Source organism: Hypanus sabinus, chromosome 5, assembly GCF_030144855.1.
Source record: "Hypanus sabinus isolate sHypSab1 chromosome 5, sHypSab1.hap1, whole genome shotgun sequence".
NCBI lineage: Eukaryota > Metazoa > Chordata > Chondrichthyes > Myliobatiformes > Dasyatidae > Hypanus > Hypanus sabinus.
The window spans coordinates 141,685,158-141,704,983 of NC_082710.1; the positions used below are offsets into that span (position 1 = coordinate 141,685,158).

The 19,826-nt window shown below is 41.5% G+C and overlaps 1 long non-coding RNA gene across 1 annotated transcript in view; it reads right to left on the reverse strand.

The window, feature by feature from the left end:
• The window catches only part of LOC132394388 (uncharacterized), a 45,453-nt gene extending 26,050 nt beyond the window's left edge, over window positions 1–19,403 (reverse strand). Inside the window, exon 1 of the long non-coding RNA XR_009512305.1 lies at window positions 19,281–19,403. This is a non-coding gene — a long non-coding RNA (uncharacterized LOC132394388). The remainder of the gene's footprint in view (window positions 1–19,280) is intronic.
• Between the last annotated feature and the right edge of the window lie 423 nt (window positions 19,404–19,826).

Sequence of the window (19,826 nt, forward strand, 5' to 3'; positions counted from 1 at the left end):
TTTGTTTCTTCCTCTGAGTACGTGCAAAACGTATCCTAACCATCTTCTTTATGTTGCTGTGTTGATTTTCTTAGTGATATAGTTATTTAGGAAGATTATTGTGAAGCCTGAGTTTATTGAGATTTAGGAATGTGAGAAAGTGGAAAAATACCATGTATTTTTGAAGCAATTTTCATGATTGCAAGATATCCCAAAGCACTTGACAGTGCGTAAAAAAAATTCAAGTATAATCATAATAAGATCCTACAAACAGCAGTGAATCTATGATCAAGCTTTCTAATTTGGTTGTTCAATGAAAGGTAAACATGGGACCACTTGAGCTCTTCAACAATTGTAAGAGTATTTTGCTTTGATTTAAAGTTACATTTGAAATACTGTAGCGTTGAAACTAGTCCTCTGTTCACATGTCCTCTATTAGTCCTCTATTCACCATTTCTGCCCTGGGAAAAAAGACTTCGGCTATCCGCTTGAACTATGCCTTTTAATTGAAGATACACTGAGGCACTACATTATCGTTTCAAAATACCTGTTCAAATACAACAGTGGAAATGTTTGGACTGTGCATTGAGCAACAGGCACAATGACAGAAAAGGACCTGGAATACACAAACAAGAATCCTCAATGCTTGTTGGCTGTGCCATTCGTGGAAATAGCAGCCACAAAATGCCAGGGAGTTTTATGTTTAACCAGCCACTGTATGAGAATAGCCTGTAATCAAAGGACATTTTCCCAAACATTACCCAAAAATTTCACGTGGCAGCAAGCGGCACAATTCTCCATTGTAGTGGATCCATCCTCGTTCCCAATGCAATGGTTCTTTGGAAGACGCCAAGTGCTACACTGATCAGAGAAAAATAACATGTGGCAACAGCTTACAAATCTAAATACAGGGCAACTGATCAGAGCATTGTTCAGAATCAATATCAGGTTTAACATAACATACGAGGTGAAATTTGTTGTCACGCAGCAACAGTACATTGCAATAAATAAAACAAAAGCTGTAAATTACAACAAGAAGTAAATATATGTGTGTGTGTGTGTGTGGGTGTGTGGGTGTGTGTGCGTGTGTTAAATTAAATGATTAATGCAAAAAGAGAGAAACAAAAGTAGTCAGGTAGTGTCCATGGGTTGATTGTCCAAACGTCCATCATGTACATTAAGAAATCTGGTGGCAGAGGGGATGAAGCTGTTTATGAATTGTTGAGTGTGTGTCTTCAGGCTCCTGTATCTCCTCCCTGATGGTAGCAATGTGAAGAAGGCACGTCCTGGATAATGGGGTTCCTTAATGATAGATGCCGCCTTTTCAAGCATTGCTCCTGGAAGTTGTCCTGGATACTATGGGGCTGCTGCCTGTGATGGACCTGACTGAGGTTACAACTTCCTGCAGCTTATTTCAATCCTGTACAGTGCCCTACTCCCCACCATACTAGACAGTAATGCAGTCAGTTAGAATGCTGTCCATGGTACATCTGTAGAGTGTCCTTGGGTACATACCAAATCTCCTCAAACTCCTAATGAAATATAGCCCTTGTCATGTCTTCTCTGTAACTGCATCAATATGTTGAGCACAGGACAGATGCTCCAATATGTTGACAACCAGGAATTTGAAATTGCTCAACTTTTCCACTTCTGATCCCTCAACGAGGACTTGTGTGTGTTCCCTTTCTGAAGTCTATGGTCAATTCTTCGAGTGCATGTTTGTTGCTGCAATACCACTTAATCAGCTGATCAATCTCACTCCTGACATCTACCCATCACAATCTGAACTTCTTCAACAGTAATTGTGTCATCAGAACATTTCTAGATGGCATTTGGGATACGCCTAGCCACACAGTCATGGGTGCAGAGAGAGTAGAACAGTGGGCTGAGCGCACATTCTTGGGGTGCTCCAGTGTTGATTATCAGCAAGGTGGAAATGTTATTTCTGATCCACACAGATTATGGTCTTCAGGTGAGAAAGCCAAGGTTCCAGTTGTAAAGGGAGGTACAGACTCCCAGGTTTTGGAGCTTTTTGATGATCTGTGGGAATGATTGCTTTAAACAATGAGCCATTGTCAATAAACAGCATCCTGACATGAGTATTGTCCAGGTAATCCAAAGCCATGTGAACAGCCAATGAGATTGCATCCGCAATGTGGCAATAGGCGAATTTCAGTGGATCCAGGTCCTTGCTTAAGCAGGAGTTTGTCCTAGCCATAACCAATCTCTCAAAGCACCTAATCATCACAGCTGAGTGCTACTGGACGATAGTCATTAAGGCAGCTCACCTTGCTCTTCTTGGGCACTGGTATAATTATTGCCTTTTTGAAGCAGGTGGGAACTTCTGACTGTGGCAATGAGAGACTGAAATGTCTTTGAGCACACCTACCTGTTGATTGGCACAGGTTTTCAGAGACCTGCCAGCTACATCATTGGAACCTGTCACCTTGCAGGGGTTAACCCTCTTAAGAGAGGTTCTGATGCCAGCCTCTCAGACAGAGCTTACAAGGTCACGGATTGCTGTAAAGATCCTCACAACATCTCCCTTTCAAAGCGTGCATAAGAAGTATTAAGCTCATCTGGGAATGAAGCATCACTTGCATTCATAATGTGAGGTTTTACTTTGTAGGTAGCCTGCAAATCCTACCAGAGTAGATGTGCATCCAATTCCACCTCTAACCTTGATAAGAATTGTGGTTTGGAGATAGCTCTCTGCAAGTCATACCTGGCCTTCGTGTATAGTCCTGGATCACCAGACTTGAATGCCGCAGATCTCGCCCTAAGCAGACTCCAAGTCTGGTTCATCCAAGGCTTTTGATTCAGGTGTGTATGGTACATTCTCACAGGCAAACACTCATCCTCAGGTGTTTTAATTCAGTCAGTGACAACTGTGGTGTATTAATTCAGACTTGGAGAATAATCCCCGAGTGCTGTCCAGGCCACTGACTCAAAGCAGTTCTGTATGTGCTCCTGCACCTCCCTTTTCCGCATTGGGGTAGTACAAGGTAGCAGAGTGCAGAATAAAGCTCAACAACTACAGAGAAAGTGCAGTGCAGGTATGCCTTAAAGTACAATATCATAACAAGGTATATTGTGAGGTCAAGACTCCATTTTATTATACTAGGGAATTATTTAATAGTCTTACTGTGGTGTACTGTGCTAGATGTATGACTCTTCAGTTTCTTGAGGTCATGGGCAGAGTAGTTGCCATGCCAAACTGTGACCTAGCCATATAAGATGCTTACTGTGATATATCAATGAAACTTGAAAAAGGACCTAGTGCTTTCCCACCAGATATAATGAATAAACTCTTCTCAGTCTTCCAGTCGCATACAGGTATCAATTTTAACCAATGTTTCTTTGACAAGCTCTGCCATCTTCAATGGGGATGATGTCTGGGCATGTCTAGCCCAATGGTATTTATATCCTCATCATCAGTCCTCCTTCAATCAGCTTTCTGCTATCACGCTTTATTTGCAATTGGATTCCAGTTAATTAGTTGTCACACAGAGTTGCATTCTTATCAGAAATAGGAGCATGTATAAAGTTGATGGTTGTGTGGCGACCCATTTCCTGGCACACCCGAACTGGCGCACAATTAGCCAGCGTCCCGGATAAGGGAGATAACCTACGGGGGTTTGTGAGTACGAGTCGTTTGGAGCGTCCACGCCCACGGGGGGGGGGGGGGCGGGTTGAGGGAGGCTTTAAAGCAAGGCTGTTTAGTTCGAATAAAGTTATCTCTGACTGCAGTTTACTGACTCCCGTGTCGTTATTTTAGCGCTGCGTGTAGCACACCGCTACAGTAGCAGCTTTCTCCCCAGGGTAAGGAAGTCCAGAGCTAGGTGACATAGGTTTTGGGTGGAAGGGGAAAGATTTGAATGGGACCTTAAGGGACAACTTTTTCAATCAGAAGATGGTGAGTATATGGAACCAGATGCCAAAGGAAGTGGTTGAGGCAGATGTAACAGTATCATTTAAGAAGCATGTAAATAGGTACATGGAGAGGTGGAGCTTGGAGGGTTATGAGCTGAATGTAAGAAATTGGGGTTAGCTGTGTGGACAGCATGGTTTGTTTGGGCCAAATAGCCTGTATCCATGCTCTATAACTCTCTCTAACTCTACAGTTCACCATGAAGAATATTCTGCCGAGCTGCTGCCTTTGCAGGCAATGCGCACCACTGTAGCAGAGGGTAATCAGTAATTCTTATCGAATTACTAAGGTGATTTCACAACCACACAGAAGTGAAACACCCAGGGGTGCCTTCATAGAGTCAGAGGTGTGATACTGTCTCTGTTGGCTGATGTTAACAGCTGAATTTGTTTGTACAAGGCTGATATCAACAAAACCAGGCTTTCTGCAAATCTCGCAGAGACAGGCTCCTTTCTGAGATCAATTTAATATTTTTCAGCAAAAAGAGGAAATCAGTGGGTTGAGCAGCATCCATGAGGAGAAAAGAAACCCTGCACAAGACTGATGTGGATCTTGACTTGAAGTGTCAACAGTTCTTCCCCTGCCCATTGTGTTCCTCCAGCAGGTTGTTGCTCCAGTTTCAGCATCTATAGTCGCTTGTGTCTCCAGTCTCTTGCTGAGTGCTGAGTCCAGCAATGGATCTAATACTCTGATACTAACTTCCTAAGAAGAATGAGAGATGGAACTGGACTGGCATTCAACAGAAAGAATTTGTCACTGAAAACCTGGTTTGAGTAGTGAAACTTGGCCTGGAGAGAATCCTAAAAGTCACATCAAGTTACACCATAGGTGCACTCATCTGCCATGCCTTGCAAGTGGCACAGCTTGCAGCGTCTCGATTCCAGAGATCCAGGTTCTATCCTGACCTTTGACAATGTCCATGTGGAGACAGCATGGTCTTCCTGCCCAGTTTCACCTGTCTGGCAAAAGATTTGAGGGTTGCTAAGTATATTTCTCACTGCAAGCTGCTCTATTATGTGGATGAGCAGTGGGATAGGCTATCAGGATAATTAGTGTAGAATGAGATTGTTCTGTGAGCCAGCATATACATGATGGACTAAAATGTCCTCCTTCTACATTGTGAAGAGATCTGGATGTTGGGCAAAGAGCGAGATTTGCCTACAGAATCTGTTTATGCATTTTGTTTTTAATAAAAGTAAACTTAATCATGCAAGAGTTGAGAAGAAAGTGCTCACATTTATGTCCTGGGGTGATGTAATTTCCATCACTTCCAACTGGAGAGACCTTTGTTCTTGGTACAGATCAAATATTTTTTATGATTGACTCTGGATCATAAAGCAGCCATTCCCAGCAATAAGAGTCTCCAGAATGTAGAGGTTGGTAGGTTTAATGTCACAGCTGAGTACTATTTATTCAAAGTAAAATGTTATTACTGACACACTGTCTAGGTTACCACATGAATCATCTGATACCAATGGTAGACACATCAGTCCCCAGAAGATTTCCAGTCATGAGTGTTGGGTTCATCTTGCACATGTGATGTGTTCCTTAAACAAGCCAAGTGACAAACCCTGAGAGCGTGGGCCAGCCTGGTTAACTGGCCAAATGATGACTCTTAAAGAGGGTGCAATTGGAGCAAACAACCAGTGACTCAAAGTAAATAATTTCAATTAAATGAAAAAGTCAATCACAAGACTGATGAACGTATGTGAGACTGGGTAAGTAGTCCAGATTAGAGCAATCCAATATATTGTTGGGTACACATTGAAAACATGGTGAGAAGAGTCCATGTTGATCAGATGATCACCACAAGAGATGAGAAGATGAAGAGGAAGTGTAGACGGTCAATGGAGGGGCTGCTGGTTTTTGCAATGCACTGGGCTCCCTGAAGATGTCCAAGTGATGAGTTAAACCCCATCTATTCCCAAAGCTGACACCAAAGCAACTACTATTGAGGAGTCATAGTGAAGATGTGTCATAGATAAGCCCAGGTTATATATAAGAGTTTCTACATTCTTGAGTTTGAGGAAGCAATATAACATCAGCGACAAACACACAGTTGAGGAAGACTAAATGAGGAAATCAATCATTTGTATTTGACTACATATTTGTCTGAAGAGTGTAGGCAGTCGTTTCCAATGAGGTGTGGTATATTTCAATATAATACGTAAATAGGTCATATTGGTCTGAAAGGTAGTTTAATTGGAAAGCTATTGACACATATACAGATACAGTGAAAACCTTGTCCATATGCCATACAAACAGATGACTCCATACAAACTGTATCGTGCTAGCACGAAAGGAAAAGCAGTCACCGAATACAGGTCACAGGTAACATGTGGTGCATACAGACAATTAAGATGCAAGGGCCATGTCAAAGTAGGTCAAGACTTTGTCTTTGTTGTAAAAGGGGACTAATGAGAGGGGAAGAATAGAGAATGACCAGGGTGGGAGGGGGTCTTTGATTGTGTTAGCTACTTTCCTGAGGCTGCAAGAAATGTAGACAGTGTCTGCGGAGGGGATGCTGGTTTTTAATGTACTGCACTGCTTTCAAACTCTCTGCAATTTACCACCATCTTCCTCCATACACGGATCAACACGTTGATGTCGTGTGGAGGCTTGCATGCTTCGAGGACTCTATTGGGCAGTGCCAACACAGGGCCACCCATGTTGGAGTGGCTGTGTACGAGATGCCAAATGAAGATCGATCCAACCCAAGCTCCCGAACGGATAGACTCACGTCTTCCCCTCCCAGGCCACGCAACACGAAACAACAACAAACTACCATCTTGGGAAAGGTAATGTTTCTATATGCATGCAACTCTATATCCATCTGCTGGTATCCCATAGATGTCACTGTGTTCAGAGCTTATCAACGTTCCGTGCGTACTACAAGATACATCCCATTCCAGAACAGAGCAAAAAAAATGGGGACAGTGCATCTTTCAGGAGGAATTAAATGGCAAAAGGGTGACTTGTAAAGGGCAAGAAGATGATTAAATGGAGAGATGAAGGAACAAAGGCTAGTAACAGAATCAGAATCATATTTATAATCACTGACTTACATGATGTGAGGATTTGCTGTTTTGCAGCTGTAGTGCAGTGCAAAACCATTACATTTCACTGTTACAAAACTTAGAGAGCAAAAAGTAGGAATAGTGAGGTAGTATTCGTGGGTTTATGGGGAATTTGAACCAGTGACTGTGGGTCGTCATGCTCCTGGAACTCCTCCCTGATGGTAGTGGTGAGAAGAGGGCGTGTCCCAGATAGTGTGGGTCCTTAATGATGAGTGCCACCTTCTTGCCCCAATCCCTCTGCTGCACTATTACCAACCTACTGTCCTCCAACATGTGTGTGGCATCCGTTAGTCTCATGAGACCGCAGGTCTGCGCCCTCTCCAGGACGTAGGCCTGGGCAAGGTTGTATGGAAGATCGGCAGTTGCCCATGCAGCGAGTCTCCCTTCTCCACGCCACTGATGTTGTCTCAACAAGTTATAGTAGAACCAAAAGATCCCAAGCAGTAGAGTTTGAGGGAAAAGCCTTACAAACAGGACTGACTGCAAGATGCCCCACTACTGCACAAACTGGCCCATTCTTTCCCCCAGACATTAGCTGTAATTAAGCAAACAGATTAAGTTTCACTCACTAGCACTGAGCATTAACCCTCATGTAAAAGCTAGCTCACTCATTATTAGGGCTTACCTAAAGGTCAACCAAGAACAAAAAATATGCAGAAACTACAGAAAGGTGGGAGATGTTCTTTTGTCGTGCTCTGTGGTAAGTAGCTAATGGCATTTCATGACAGATTGCTGTCAACCGCATGAATGAAAAAAATCTTCTGGCCTTGTGTGCAAACAAAAGAGTTTTGACAGCATTTCATTGCTCTGGAGTATGTCTGTACCTATTCATTGCTAATGCAAACATTGTTCCCTGCTTTTATTAAGAGCTCCTGAAGGATTAAAGTGTGAAACAATTGCACTTTTGCCAACTGTATAAAAACTGTAACTGCATGGCTTCTTATTACTTAATGGGAAGGAACACTTGCTTCATCTTCTGTCTTGATTTCAGGTGCTTAGCACCGAATTTAATTAACCTTCACTAACATAATAATTGTTACCCTGTGCACATTCTAACAGTTCTGATACTATCAAGACACTGTAGGCATAGCTATCATCCCTGAAATTTACAGGTACGTGGATGTGGCAGCTTCTTGAAAAGGGACAGAGGAGAATTCATGAGAATGTAACCTATGAGGAAAGATTTATGAAATGGCATTTTGTTCCCATTTGAGAAGAAGAAACAGAGAACAGATCAAAGAGGGGAATATAAAATTATGGTCAGGAATTAAACCATGAATTTTGTTTCTCTTTCTGATTAAGTGTTGCATGATCAGCTGAATGCTTTAACACATTTTATATTTACTTCAGATCTTTCTTTTTGCTTATTCATTTGTGGTTGTATTTATTTCACATTATTTTAAGATTTTTAATTATTTCCAAAGTCAAGGAGCATGGAGTTAAAGTAATAGGCGGAAGAATTAGGAAGGAGATGAGAAAACTTGGGCTCTCATCATGTTTGAGGTACAGAGGGATTATGGGCCCAAGTCCATAACTTCCTGAAAGTGGATGTGCAAGATGCGAGGGTGGCGAGGAAGACATACAGCACCATTTGCCTTTATTCATTGAGCTCAAGAGTCAGGAGGTGATGTTGCAGCTTTATAAAAGAGCAGTATCTAGAGAACCGCATTCACTCCTGGTCATCCCCTTAAAGAAAGGACGTGGAGGCTATGGCAATGGTGCAGATGAGGACATCAGCTATAAGGAGATGTTGAACAAGCTTGGGATGCTTTGCTCTGAGGGGAGGCCAAACAGAAGTCTATACAATCATGAGAGGGATAGAAGAAGTAGACAGTTGGTGTCCTTTCCCCAGCGTCAAAATGTCTAATACTAGAGGACATGCATTTAATCTAACTTTAAAGAAGATGTATGTGAAGATTTTTAGATAGAGAATGTCAGGTACCTGGAACAGGCTGCCAGGGGTGCTGTTGGATACAAGTACATACAACAAAGGTTTTCAGATGCTCTTAGATAGGCACATGGATATAGACCATTATGAACCATGTGTAGGCTGAAGGAATAAGTGTAATTAGGCATCATTAGCTTTATTGATTCAGCATAACATCATGGACCAAAGGGCCTGTACCTGTGCTGTACTGTTCCATATTCTATGTTTACAAAATAACCGTGATATTTCCTTGACTGGGCCAGTCAGCAAGGGAGGAAATCTGATCTTACAGCAGGCCAGTGACACAACATTAACTGTGTTTAAAAATGCATATCCCATAATAAAAACAGCACAATGCACAAAGCTCAGTGGGAATGAAATTAATCAGTGCCTTCAAACGGGAACTGGGTGGACAGAAAGAAGAAACGTTCCCAGGGCTATGGGGAAAGACTCGGAAAGCTGTGACTTCAATTTCCCGCAGAATGACAGTAGCTGCCTGTCTCAGAGATGTGATGCGGAAGGAGCACAGCCCTTTCAGATGAGATGTTGAACTGAGGCCCCTTCTATCTTCGTATATTAATTTAAAACTAAACTTCCCATTGTACATTTTCAAAGGTGTGCTGAGGAGTTCTCTCCTGTGTTGTGGCTAATACCTACTCCCCAATTATCATCATGAATTGCAAGATCCTGGTCAAGGGATTTGGCCCAAAACATCAGCTGCTCCTTTCCTTCCAAAGATGCTGCCTGACCTGTTGAGCTCCTCCAGCATTCTGTGTTTAATTCGCATCATGAAATCAGACCATCATCAAAATGGATCACTGTCACGTAACCGTTTGTGGGAGATTGCCTTGTGTAAATTAACTTCCATGTTTCAACATTGCAACAATGACATTGCTTCAGAAGATTCTTCATTAAAAAGTACTTTTTTAATCAAAAGCTGCTTTGCAAATTAAGTTTTTTGTTATCTGGACTCCAAGCACTGATGGAGATAAAGCATGGAAAGAAGCCATTCAGCCCCTATGGAATTTCAAGTATCCAATTGTTATGCATTGTAACACCAGAAGCTAATCCAATGAAAAACACTTGAATCAGGATGCTCGTCTACTTAGCTTTTCTTTCCTTTTTTATGAGATGCATACATATGATGTGATGCTGTAATGGTGTATGCCATTCACATACTTTTTACATATAGCCCATAATGAATTACATAAACAAAGAATGCTTAATCAAGCAATATATTTAAAATATTGCTCAATTACTGAAATATTCAATACCCTACACTGTTGGAGAAGAAAGAATAATAAGGGCCTACAATTATAAAATACGGATGTGGGTTGTGCTAATGAAGTAACAGGGAACCTCAGACAAATCTAGAAATAGCCATATGGAATGCAGCAATGACAATGCCCAAGTATCAGAAGCTTCATTAATTATATTATAGTGTGTTCCCATCATTGTAATAGAAAATCAGATTTACTGTTAACTACAGTAGACTTGTAACATGGAACAGTATGGCACTGGACAGGCAATTTGGCCCACAACGTTGAGTCAGTTTATACTTGTGGATAGTTATTTTAATCTGTAATGAAGATTTAGCCAGTTACTTAATTAAGCTTTTCTGTAATCACCACTCTGTTATGAAAACCTAGTTTTACTGTTAATAAATACAAGAGATTTTGCAGCAGCTGGAAATCTTGCTCAGCACAGACAAAATACTGGACAAACTCAGCAAGTTAGGCAGCATCTAAGTGATGAAATAAATAGTCAACATTTTTGGCTATCACTTTCTAGCTATCCTCCTTCCCATAATTTTATTTTGACATTTTACCCCATCCTTTCCAGTCCTTAAGAAGGGCCTTGGCCTGAATCATTGACTGTTTGTTTGTTTGTTGATGCTGCTTGACCTGCTGAGGTCCTCCAGCATTTTGTGTGTTGGATTTCCAGCATCTGCAGAATTTCTCATGTTTAGCATTTTGGACTGAGAAACTTCATCAGGAATGGAAAGGAGGAGGGCTTTCCATTCATAAATAAAAGATGGAGGGAGGAGAGATTAAAGAAGCAGCAAAGTGATTGGTGGAAGAGGTGAAGAAGAAGGAATCTAATAGGAAGGGACAGAGAACCTTGAAAGAAAAGAAAGGTCAAGTGGAACCAAAGGGAGGTGATGGGCAAGTGAAGAGAAGAGAAGGGATGGGAGGATAACCATGATGGGGACTGGAAAAGGAGAGAAGGGGGAAGTGGGAGTTATTACTGGAAAATAGAGAAATCGATGTTCTTGCCATTAGGTTAGAGTTTACCCAGATAAAATATGAGGTGTTACTCTTCCAACCTAACTTTGGCCACACCATGGCTGGAGAGGAGGCCGTGAACAGATACGTCAGAATGTGAATGGGAAGTTGAATTGAAATTGATAGCCACCAGTAGATACTACCTTCTGTGGCAAACAGAGCAAAGATGTTTGATGAAGTGGTACCTCCCCACCAATCTGTGTCAGAGCTTACTGATTACTGATGTGGAGGAAGGATCACTGGATACAATATTTAACCCTGACAGACTCACAGCTGAAGTAGCGCCTTACCTGGAAGGACTATTTGGGGCCAAGAATGGATGTGAGGAAGGAGGGACAGGCATAACACTTGTCACACTTGCAAGGGTAAGTGCTCAGCTTCTGTGTAATTTCATCAACTGAGAATGTAAAAGCTGTATCAAATACATCATCTTTGACTAGTCTCCTAGTGCCCACCAGTTTAACTATACCAACTGGTATTTTGAACACTGACTCCATGTGCCCTTTAGGTTTGCTCATGCAACAAGTAATTCTACACTAATCTCATTTCAGTCTGCATTATATTCTGTCCACTCAACGACAAAAAAGAATAAGTTACTGCAATTTATAACAGTTAATGAATTCACCAACAAGCGTGTCTTTGGGATGTGGGAGGAAACCAACATGTCCAAGGGAAACCTGAATGGTCACTGGGGAGTGTACAGACTCCATACAGAAGGCAGCCAGTGTCGGGATTGAACCCATGTCACTGGAGCGATGAGGTCAGAGTTTCACTAGCTGTGCCACGTTGCTTCCCTATATGTGTGGTATATTTATTTATTTAGCAACACAACACAGATTAGGCTCTTCCAGCCTTGCATGCCATGCTGCCCCAGCAACCGCTGATAAAACCTAACCTAATCACAGGGCAATTTACAATGACCAATTAAACTAGCTGATATGTCTTTGGACTGTGGGAGGAAACCAGAGGGCACAAAGAAGATCCATGTATTCCATGGTGGGGGATGTAAAGAGACTCCTTACAGAATGGTGCCAGAATTAAACTCCCCGAACTGTAACAGTGTCGTGCTGACCTCTACGCTACTATGGTGCCCCACGGTATCTTGTTGAGATGTAAACTGACTGCTACATAGAGGCATTGCTCCAGGTCTGATGTTTTGAGTTAAGTTTCAGCTTTTCTTGGAGATGAGCTACTGAGGAAAATATTAAAATAGGTTGTTGAAAGCAGAGTTATGAAGGAGCTTCTTAAAGTAGAAAGAGTTTGAAAGGTACAAAGGAGGGGATATCAAAGCTTAAGCCATTGCCAGGGAGAGCAATGACCACTAGTGTAGAGCATCCAAAGTAAAGGAGAGAAAAAATAGGTGGAGGAGCAAGGAAAATTAAAAGGCTTGTAGTATAGGAAGATTGGAGGAGACAGAAAATCTATCAGGGAAGTCTAACCCCAACATCAGATCCAAAAATTGAATAAGTCAGCTCAAGCCAGTTGCCAACCAAGGTATTCAACTAAATCTTCAAGCTCAATAATCAAACAATATCGACCAATCTTAAACACAGTTTCTAACTTGACATTAAAAAAATTCTTACAGACTTTCCATAGGTGTTACTCTGCTCCCATGCTGGACTCCCTATGGTGAAGCCCAGGTATGCTGGAATCACTCATCATTCCATTGGACAAACTGCATCCGCCCAGGAACAAGTGCAGAATCAGATCCCAACCTATTGTGTAGCGACTTCTGACTTGGAGAATTGAAAATAAAAATAGAAATGGAATGAATCGGGAAGTCCTCTTCATGGGATCAAGGTAGAGATCTTTGGTGTTAACATATCAGAGGATATGTTAAGTGCCAACACAAAGAAGGTACAACACTGCTTCCAATTTCTTAAAAGTTTGCAAAGATATTTTGTCATCAAAATCTTCTATTCACATCTTCTATCTTCTATGCACATTGGAGAGTATCCTAACTGGGTGGGTCACATCCTTGTATGGAAACACCAATATCCAGGAGCAGAAAAGGCTACATAAAGTGATGGATACAGTCGAGTCCATCAAAAGGCAAAGACCTCCATATCACTGAGTACATTCACAAGCAGCAGCATCCATTCACAAAGATCCCCACCATCCAGCACACACACTTTTCTTGCTACTATCATCAGGCAGGAAATGCAGTATAGACGCCTTAGGCCTTACACCATCAGGTTCAAGAACAATTGTTATCTTACAACAATGAACCAGAGTGGATAACTTCACTTGCATCAACTCTGAAGTGATACCATATCCTACAGACTCAGTTTCAAGAACTCTACAACTCATGTCCTCAGTATTATTCATTCTCTTTTTGCACTTCTCATAGCCAACACTATTGGTAGATGTTCTGCAAGGTCAGGACAGGACACTAGCAGGATCTGTTCCACATATTTATGGCCATCAGTTCCAGTATTCCTGAACAAAGACACCCTTGAAGCAATGCAATGTGTCTCAAAGACTTGACCCTTTAAACTGGACATATCTGATGATGTTTCGTCATTTGGCAGCGAGTGTTTCAACTGATCCCCTGAGCTTGTTCTGGGGTTGACCAGTCCATTGTCATTTTCTCGGTTGAGGAGAGCGATAGCTGGTGTGTTCTGGGTAATCTGAGTGAGAGGTTTATCCTTCACTGAGTTGTGTAACTCTGATTATCTAAAAAAAGAGGTAATGCTTTCCCGGCGTGTATGACGAATAAACTATTCTCAGGCTTTTAGAGGGTTACAGGTATCGATTTTAATTGACGTTTTAATCAGGATTCCACTGTCCCTCCTTGCTTACAATCGAATTCCAGTTCTTACTTAGAGCAAGATCTTCATCTTTGTTAAAATTAATTTTCCTCTAGCTTTATTTCAATGGCTTCTTTCATTAAAAGCCATTGGTGTGGCACAGTGGTTTTTTTACCATCAAAGTCAAAGCTATGGCAATTGTGAATGCAGTGTTCTGCTACTGCCGATTTCTCCAGGTAAGCCAATCTGAGTTCATCACCCTTACACCCCAAATGCTTCTTCAGATACGTTGATGTGTGGCGTCATGGTATCCAAGCACCCCAACAGTTCCACAACCATATGAACATTCAATTTATGATAGCGATGGAGAAGAATGGTTGCCTTCCAGTTCTTGGATATCCACTCACACTGACTTATACCTCAATGAAACAGCCACCATCAGACCTCACAGATAGCGTTTTTTTTTCTGTTTTGATTTACCATGGAAAGAAGATAACTACGAACATTCTTCCTACAGAATGGATACAAGGTGAAGGAAATCAATTGGGCCCTTAAAAGGGTCAATGGAAAAACCAGGAAACATAACAATGAGGAGTAACCTCTCACTACCGCTTGTCTTCCCTATATTACCATGGATTCTGGAAGGATCACCAGATTCAGAAGAAATATCAGATTACTACCACCCACAAACCCATAAAGAAACTCAAAACACAGTTTACGTGGGTCAAAGATGACCTGGAACTCAGGACAGCTGGCGTTTACAGGATTCCTTGTGAATGCGGTGCACCGTATATCAGACTGGTGAAATTCTGCATTAAGGGGCACAAGATGTATATCTGTTTGGGTTACCTGGAGAAATTGGTGGTAGCAGAGCACTGCATTCACAACGGCCATAGGATTGACTTCAATGGCACAAAACTATTGTTCCACGCCAGTGGCTTTTGGGACCGCCTGGTAAAGGAAGCCATTGAGACAAAACTAGAGGAAAAGAATTTAAACTAAAATGAAGGCCTTGCTCTAAGTAAGAACTGGAATTCAATTGTAAACAAGGTGGGACTGCAGAAACCTGATTGGACGAGGCCTAACCAATCGGGAAGGACACATGATGGGGGTATAAATACCACCAGACTAGATTTGCCCAGACATCATCTCTGATGAAGAGGGCAGAGCTTGTCATCAAAATGTCAGTTAAAATCGATACCTGTACCCGGATGGAAGCCTGAGAAGTGCTTACTTGTCTGATTATCTTCCTTAGGTTGCTGTACCGCTGACTACCAAGGTTACGCAGCGGGGAGAATCAAATGCAAGAAAATAATAAATATGTCTGTACACTGATGAACAGCATGTGTCTCTTGCTGCCTCACTGAAGTTATTTACAGAAAATGCTGGAATTATTCAGCAGGTCATGTAAACATTTCAAGTCAATGAACTTTCATTAGAAAGAACCAAATTGGTAAAATGGCAGAATAAAGTTGTCAGATTAATACAGGCTTACATTACTATAACATGACCATGTAAGAGTTGGAAATAAGAGTTGGTCATTAAGCCCCTTGAGCCTGCTAACCCTTTCAATAAGATCCCTTGGATGAATCTGATCATGACTTTACTTCCAATTCTCAAATCTCCATACCCTTGGCTTCTTCATAGTACGAAAGTCCATCTATCCCTCCTTCAAAAATGTTCTGTAACTCCACTTCCTCTGCAGCATCTTGGTTAGGAAATTCCAAAGCACCACAACTCTCCAAGAAAAGAAATCCATCCTCGTGTCCAAGCAACACACACAAAACGTTAGGGGAACTCAGCATGCCAGGCAGCATCTACGGAAAAGAGGAAGTTGATGCTTTGGGCCGAGACCTTCAGCATTTTACATGTGTTTATTGGATTTCCAGCATCTGCTGACTTTCTCTCGTTTCCTCATCATGTCTATTTTAACTAGGTAAACCCAGGTTTTCCATCGAGGTTGGATGGGACTACAGTGGAACCACAACCAGAGGTTATGGGTTAAGGGTGAAAGAGAAAGTTTAAGGGAAGCATAAGGGGAAACCTCTACACTCAGAGGGCAGTAAGAGTTTGGAACGAACTGCCCGCACAAGTGGTGCATGCGAGCTTGATTTCAACATTTAAAGAAGTTTGGATAGGTACATGAATAGTAGGGATGTGGAGGCTATGGTCCCAGTGCAGGTCAACGGGAGAAGTCCGTTTATATGATTAGGCATGGACTAGATGGGCCAAAGGGCTTGTTTCTGTGCTGTACTTTTCTATGACTCTCTGACTCAATGTTCAAATACATCCCCTATGTTTCTATATTAACCTATGAGGGGAGATGTCCTCACAACATCTATCCTATCACATATATCTTTCAATAATATTGCTTCTTCCTTCTGAACCCCACTCCAATCTGCTCCATCTTCCCAACAATGAAACAACAGTACTCCTCCATTCCCAGAAATCGACCAGTTGCTTGCAATGAAGTTGCTTGCAATGCAAGGGAGGCCCTCCATTAATGAAGAGACCATACTTCTGCACTTTTCCACTCTCTCCAAAAGGGCCAACATTCCATTTCCTTCCCATGATGCCGCATTCTTGGTGTTCCATTTCCAAGACCAGTGGATGCTTTCAGCTAACCATTTGGCACCACTGACCACTCAACCTGTGTGGCATGTAGTCTTGTGGTATTCAACCATGCAAAGCATCTAAAACTTAAGATATTTCTTTGATATCAAATGATCGATAAGGATTGATAAGCCGGTAGCAAAATTATCGCAACCTTGACTGTTTCACTGGTCTGTGATTGATGAGTGAGGCAGTACAGGAAATCTTAAAACTCAACCATGCAAGCTACAATATACAGCACATCCTTCCTTAACCTAAGCCTCCATTGACTATGGAAGCTTGGGTATTTGGCAGACCAGTGGATCTTCTTGAACATCTTAGATTTCACTTCTTCAGCTATGACACAGAGGCCTGCATCTGTATTTGAATCAGAATATTTTTCAAATCCAGGACCATCCACAGCAGTGCAGTTTCCATACCACATAACAATGTAGCACTTGCATCAATTTGGTCTTTTGACCTCATAATCTATCTCATTATGATCTTGCATCCTATTGTTTTCCTACACTGCACTTTCTCTGTAGCTTTTACATTTTATTTTGCAATACAGTATTGATTTTCTTTGAAAAACAATATTATTGTTTTTCTCAATACACTGTGGAATGATTTGATCTGTATGAACAGTATGCAAGAGAAGCTTTTCACTGTATCGGTGCATATGGCAATAATACACCAATATTATATAACCATATAACAATTAAAGCATGGAAACAGGCCATCTCAGCCCCTCTAGTCCATGCTGAATGCTTACTCTCACCCAGTCCCACTTACCCGCACTCAGCCCATAACCCTCCACTCCTTTCCAGTCTATATACCTATCCACTGTTACTTTAAATGACAATACCGAACCTGCCTCTACCACTACCAATATTAATACCAACGTTGCCCAACACTGGATGAGTAGCAACTCTGTTCCAGAAAGAGTGCAAATCCCAAAGTCACTATCTTCTGATCCTGCCACCTCAGCTCAAATTTCGCCAAACTAGTTTGGCTTTGAAGGATGTCAAAGTGAAATGGATGTCGAGCTGGGCTGTGAAGTGGCAGGTAGAGTTCAAATGGGAAAGTTGAACTTAAAAGCAGAGTGCAGAGTCAATGGCAAGATTCTTAACAGTGTAGAGGAACAGAGGGATCCTGGGGTTCACATCCTCAGAGATGCGCTGCAAGTTCATAGGGTTGTTACGATGTCATATCGTATGCCACCATTCATTAGTTGGGGTATTGAGTTCAAGAGCCATGAGGTAATGCTGCAGCTCTGTAAAACTCTGGTTGGACCATACTTAGAGGTATTTGGGGCAAGGGGTTAGATTAATCTTGCAGTAAGTTAAAATGTCAGCACAACATTATGGGCCAAAGGTCCTGTACTGTTCTATGAGGGGTGATTGATAGGTTCTTGGCCTAAGGTAGAAGAAGTCAATTTTAGAAAACTTAACACATTTATTTTTCAACAATAGTCCCCTCCTACATTTACACAGTTAGTCCAGCGGTCATGGAGCATACGGATCTTGGACATCCAGAAATTGTCCACAGCAGGAGTGATTGATAAGTTCATGAGTTTGTGGCCTAAGGTAGAAGGAGATGAGTTATACAGCTCTCGTTACATGCACATACAGGTCAACTCTTTGAGTGGTTATGCAGAAAGTTTGAAGTTAATAACTCATCTCCTTCTACCTTAGACCACAAACTTATCAATCACCCCGATGAGTTATTAACTGATGAGCTTTTAACTTCAAACTTTCTGCATAATCACTCAAAGAGTTGAACTGCATGTGCATACAATGAGATCTGTATAACTCATCTCCTTCTACCTTAGGCCACGAACTTATCAATCACCCCTGCTGTGGGCACTTTCTGGATGTCCAAGATCCATATGCTCCTCAACTGCTGGACTAAGTGTGTAAATGTAGGAGGGGATGACGTTGAAAAATAAATGTGCTAGGTTTTCTAGAATTGATTCCTTCTACCTTAGGCCACAAACTTATCAATCACCCCTCGTATGTACTATGTTCTTAAAATCAGTGACAAATGGATCTTTTGTGATTGGACCAAGAAACTGCTAAAACCAAACCCTTACATGGCTGTAAAAGATTCTGAATGTTTCCAGCATTGTCTGTTTTCATTTAGTTGATCTAATTTTCAGAAGAAAGTGTTTTCTATTTTTAGCATGCATGGAGAGTTCAGTGTTAAATACCATGAAATTCTATTCTTGGACCTTCAGTTATTGAGAAACAATGGTCAGCTACAAACTGTTTACTACGCTAGATTGCCATGGAGTCAATTAGATACAGTTTTGTAATACATTACTTTTTAATTTGCTGATGGTTTGGAATTAGGGCAACCAGTCATAAGATCTTAGCATTTGTCACAGCAACCTAGCAGAAGATGTCATAAATGACGACCTTAACCTCTTACAGCCACTACATGGCAGCGTCAATTGAAAAGCTGATTGGAAAATGGCAAATATAATTAAGATCAGCAGAAAGCTTAGATTCGCAGGAGCAAGCAAGCCCTTCATTTGTCAAAGCACATTAATCTCTCTGAATGCTTAATTGCACAGGAATATAAAAGAAGTAATTATTAGACGCTCGATGCAGTCTCTCAGAATAAATAGGGTTAGACTGATACAAAAGCTAAAGAAAAGTTACTGAGAAGGAGAAATAAGCCAAATACCATAAGCTGGAATACTCGTTCTAAGTAATGGCTTTTGATCTGAAACATTACCTCTGTTTCTTTCTCAACAGATGTTGCCTGACCCACTGAGTGTTTCCAACATTTTCAGCTTTGATTTCAGAGTTGCTGGGAATTTATATGGTGACGTAGAGAAGATTGTATCCAACTGACAGGCTAGAATAGAGCCTCAGTTTAACATCTGATCTGACAGGCAGCTCTTATAGCTCAGTTAACTTACAGCTTAGATCTAATACTCACTACCCAAAAGGTTTTTAGGTCAGCTGGGTGAAAGTCTTAGATAAAAATATCCTGGAGAAAAGCTTCTTTGTCATATTGAAGAGCTCACAACTTACTTATGCTTTGGAATCTAGTGTACGGCTGACCATATATCTGACAAATTTCAATGATAAACTCTGATGAATGCTCATTGACCTGAATATTCAACTCATTCTCTCTCATCAGACGCTACCTGACCTGCTCAGCATTTTCCGTATCTCTTGTTTTTTCTAATTTCAGATTTTCTGCATCCACATGGTTATTGTTTTGCATATATTACTCACTGACTTCAAAACAAAACAGTGACTGGAAGGAGCTGGA